Source organism: Desmodus rotundus, chromosome X, assembly GCF_022682495.2.
Source record: "Desmodus rotundus isolate HL8 chromosome X, HLdesRot8A.1, whole genome shotgun sequence".
In the NCBI taxonomy this organism is placed as follows: Eukaryota; Metazoa; Chordata; class Mammalia; order Chiroptera; family Phyllostomidae; genus Desmodus; species Desmodus rotundus.
In genome coordinates, this window is record NC_071400.1 from 84,725,550 (window position 1) to 84,730,707 (window position 5,158).

At 44.6% G+C, this 5,158-nt stretch overlaps 1 pseudogene; it reads right to left on the reverse strand.

Moving 5' to 3' along the window:
• Window positions 1–2,350: 2,350 nt before the first annotated feature.
• Window positions 2,351–3,095, reverse strand: LOC112313258 (melanoma-associated antigen B10-like; annotated as a pseudogene).
• Window positions 3,096–5,158: the final 2,063 nt, after the last annotated feature.

Here is a 5,158-nt window from a genome sequence, read left to right on the forward strand (position 1 = left end):
AGGCCAGGATCTGCAGGGAGTTGGGATGCTCTAGGTCGAGAGGAAAGGGGTTATGGGCTATGCGTTCCACGAGCAGGTGCAGCCTGCAGAGGAAGATGCAGAAAAGAGCTGGCTGGCAGGACAAGTTCTAGTCTGCATGGGAGGCACACTGGGGAAGGCCTAGGGGAAGGGCTGGAACTGGACACTTGGGCTGGGCACAGGGTAGAGTCAGCTCTCAAGGAACCCTGGGTTCGGGACAGGAGGACCCTAAGTAAATGAAGCCCCAGATGATCCCCAAATTGTGTTTGATTCTCATTTTCACCTTCCTTCTTTAGGACTGCTCTGTGCACTTTAGCCACAGTCTCTTTCTTATTACTGCCTGAGAAACATGGAATAGTAAGAGAAATGTATTGATAGACACAAGGCCAGCCTTAGGCAGGGAGGAGTGGAGGAGTATAAGTTCTAGAAGTACCAGACCAGGTCTTTATTGTCAGGCTTGTCTCTTAGGAGCTATTTGAACTCATGAAAATTTCAAAGCTATGTGTGCCTCAGGTTCTTTCTCTGAACTGGACTTGATGCAATTATTTCGCTCCCTGGTTCATGTGTACCTTGTGAAGTTGGACTGCTAGAATGTAAATAATTTGTATGAGACACCTGGTCCAGTGACTGGTATGTATTCAATCTTTGATAATTAGCATTATCACTATTCCAATTCTGACCTCAAAGATCACCCATTTCACATCTTGGAATTTTTAAATTTATTTTTATCTTGGAGATGTCAGACAATATACAGCTATGTAGGATGTACCACACCAACTCAGTGATAATGCCTTTTACCAAGTATATTAAGTAACTTGCTAAGGAAAATTTGGGGGATAGTTTATAAGCAATTGAGAGAAACTTCTGAATGGATGCATACAAGGATCCTGTAAAAGGAGTCAAGGACTAACTTGCTCACTCTCATCAAACCATGCATTTCTCACTTTCATTTTGTCAATTTATTCTCAAACAACTTAAATGCCCTATAAATCGTGATCTCTTGTCTTTTTCAGCCTATGGTAAAGCATGCAAACACAGTGGCTTTTGAGCATCACACGTTAATGCATTATCACCCTTATTTCTCAAAGATTCCATGGCAATAATGTATACAAAATACATACTTTGCAGACTGTGTCCATCTGCACTAGGACAAAGGAAGAGGACACATCCCATTCCTGCCTCAGGTGGAAGTTTCTCGCTGGTTAGTTTATGATGTTAAAGTGACTGTTGGAAGCACCTTCTCAGATTTTGTGTCTCAACTCTGGACACAACTTCTGAGGGTCTGGCCACTGCCACCCCCACCCACAGCCTCCCCATCTGACCCACCACCCATCTTAACATAAAATTGACTCACACAAAAAGACTTGCCATTTCCCAAGGCCCCAAACCCCCTTGCCTCAGGACATTTACATATGACTGCTCACATAGAGGTCCTCCATGACCTCTCTCCTTCTTTGGACTTGTCCTTAGGTCTTAGGGTGTATCTCACCATCTTTCTGACTTGAGAGTTGCTCCTAGACTCTACCATTGTATGGGTAATGTGGCTCTTTTTGATCCTGGCATCTCCAGAAGTAGCAAGGAGCCTCCCAAAGAGCAGAGGCTCAAAGAATGTTTGAGAAATAAATGACAGAATGTGCAGATCTAACTTATTATGATGCAATTAATTCTACATTTTTGAATAATCTAAGCACATCCAAGAATATTTCTCTTAATTTCACAGAGCAACAAATCAAAAGTGACAAGAGAATGCAAACATTAATCATCTATTACTTTACTTCTGTAACCTTAATCCTAAATATTTTACTACTAAATTCTTTCACATTTCCAAGGGAATGTCCAAGCAATACACTACTATGATTTTGTTCCAAATAACTAGAGAAAATTTCCCCATTTGTTCTAGAAAATAGCAAATTTTTTGCAGTTTTAAAGTGTACTTTATTAGGCTAATTATTAGATGCATGAGCTACTGAGGAAATTCTAAATCGTAATATCTTTTCCCAAATGAGAAATGGATTTAATGAACTTAATAATTTTTCATTTTGTTAAATTTATCTTTAATTACAGTTAACATACCAAAACAGTAAAACTCATACTCTTAAACCTCATAAACATCAATATATGTTTGACTTATATATCAGTCATTAACTCACAATCTGAAGTTAGTTAAACCTTGTATTAAAAGGAACAACATTTACACAAGTATCCAAGTTACCACATAGAACAGGAACACAAACATGTTTTAAACTCTTATCCCTAGCCCAACTCCAACATTCCACTGATGAGAACATTAGCTGTTCTCTTCAAACACATAGTAAATAATCTTCCTCAGCATTCACTTGGGGCATAAGCTGCTGGTCATGACCTTGGAATATGCCCTGGCCAAGGAAGAAATATGAGCCTTGGCTGCAGCTCTGGCTAGGGTTCTCTTTTCCTCATCTCTCCTTCGCAATAGCATGGGAACTCACTGGGGATGGTATCATGAATCTTGGCCAAAAACTCCAGGACTTTTATCTTCCTGGTTTCAGCATGGGCTCTTGGGCCTCACAGGAACTCATAGTGTGGAGAATCATGCCAGACACTTGGCGGTACTCCCAGTAATTTTCTTTCACCAACTCTTCTGTGACGATCTTCTTGGGTTCCCCAAAGATGAAGTGTTTCTTCCCAACATGCAACTCCATTAGATTCACCACTTTCCAGACTTCCTTTTCAGGGGCACAATTGCCTTTCATGAAGATCACGCCCAGGATAGTCATCAGCAAACTGGTCTTGGGCACACGTCTGTGTTCTCTCGAATCACAGCTTAGCTCCAGTTTGTCAATGAGGATATAGGTATTCTTGTTGGAATACACTTCCTTGATGTCAAGGCCAAATACTAGCTCCAAGTGCTTAGAAAATCTCCTGAGGATCTCATGGAAGTGATGCTTATACACTTGAGCTGCATTCCTCTGCATATCTACCTTGGTAATGGGCTCTTTCCTTTGATACAGTAGGTAGTGCACCAACACAACTACCTCTTCTTCTAGAGGGTTTCTGTGGTAGGGCTCAGTGATATCCTTGGCATGTAAGGCATTTGGCATTTTCTCCACTTGATTGTTGGTACCTTCATTAAATGTTGTGTTTGAAATGACCTCGGCAGTTGTGGTGATGGAGCAGACTCCCCCAGGCACTTGAGGATTGCTGGGTGTTTCAGTTGCAGGTGAACTCTAAGGATCATCATTGAAATCAGGAGATGAGGAAGAAGGTCTGTCTTCTTCCTCTGGTACAGTGACCTGGGCACCCACTAGATCCTTGGACTGCTCTTGGGCCTTGCGGCGTTTCTCATGGGCATGGAGCTTACTTTTCTGTCCCTGAGGCATGATGACTCTGGTCAGGTTTAGCAAGCAGGAGTGTAAGAAAGGTGACGTGGAGGAAAGAGGATAAAATGGTATGATGCCTTTAGCAGGGAGATACAACCTGGGGCCTTATCGACAGCTATCTCTGCAGGTTGACTTGAGGACACTGCTCCAGGAACTCACAACGCTCCATTCCTCCTCTCCAAGTTACCTTTCTCCTGAGGAGTCTGTGAGGGTAACTAGAGTTTGCCTTAGACTGCAGCTTTCCAGCTTTACCTGGATCTTACTAGAGCTGATACAAGGTCTGACAAGTCCAGGCCCTGTGGAGCCTCCCCTGTTCTTGAGTGGCAGATGTTTCTTTCCGTTCACATTCAGAGCCATTACCTACACTTCTGGCAGGATTTGAGGTGCTCTCTCTATTGAATTGCTTTGATGCTGACTCCTTATTCCAATGCTCTTACCTCCATGACATTATGGGTGAGGAACTGAGGGGAATATCACCTGAGCACACCACCAGGGGTATACCATGGGATGACAGCAATAGTAGAGCTCTGTAGGACCCTCTGCATCCTGGGATAATCAGGGTTCACACTCCTCACTCAGAGTCCTCACTTTTTTTTTTTTTTTGCACAGCCTTGGACTGTCCCCTCAGCTGACCTTAGACTTAACCTCCTTGCAGCAAACCCCTCATATTTATGAAAGTCCGCAGAGGAGTTTGGGAAGGCCTCAGTTTTACATATCTTCCCCATGTACCCCCCACCCCCAGGAATAGTATCACAGGTAGGGCTCTGTGAAATACCTTTTGTTCTGTGATGAGTTGTCCCCTCAACCCTTAGTTTGCTTTTGTGGCTCCTTCCCTTGACTGCCTAATATCTTTCCTTCTGCAGACTTGAGGATTGTAGCAATCAGACCAAGGTTTTCTCCACCTGATACTCTGGAATATGTGGGGGTGGAGGGAGTAGACTCAGAATAGCAGATCTCTCCAGGACTTCCCACAGAGGAAGAGCGTGACTCTGTGTACCCCTCTCAGTGTTCACACTTGACATCTAAAAGGGCCAAAGTCACCTCGTTCTAATTGGATCCTCCTCTCCCTGTGACTGCTGAGGACAAAGTGAGGAAATCTTACTCTGAAAACTCTGCTGTGGGGTCACCAGGGCTTATGGAAGGAGGTGTGATCTCTGGGGCTCCCTTTGTCCTGAAGAAGAAATTTCTTCAGTCATCTCTCAAGGTTCTGAACTAAATTCAAAGTCACCCAGGGACTCTTCCCTCTGCTAACCTGAATTGTCTAGCTTACACCAAACCGTTTATGCACCCATATCCTCACACACATCTGCCACCACCAAAAGCTGAAATATGGGGGCATATGGGCCTTATTGACATGTCAAGGGTCTCCCAGGGCTGACATCAAGGGCAGGACTCTGTAGGGGAAGAGGTTTCCCCCAGACCCAAAGAGGGGCATTCACTGACTCCTGGCAATGCCCGACTTGAGGCAGACACCTTGGTGAAAATCCTCCTCAACTCTTGGAGCTGCCATCCAAGTAAGTCAGGTGTGCTACTTCAAGCCAACTACCCCCATCCCCCACCAGGGTCTCCCAAAGCTGAAGGCAGGGGCCAGGCTCCCTAGTGCTTCCTCAGCTATGGGGGATGGGAGGACTGTGGCCTGAGAAACTGGCAGACAACTGGTCAAATATCCTCCTCCCCTACTGGAGGCGCTAGCCAGGGAAGTCAGTTGTGCCACTTAACAGCCACCTCCGCCTGGAGTCTCCCAGGGCTGATGGAAAGTGCAGGCTCTGTGCTGTTTCCATTTC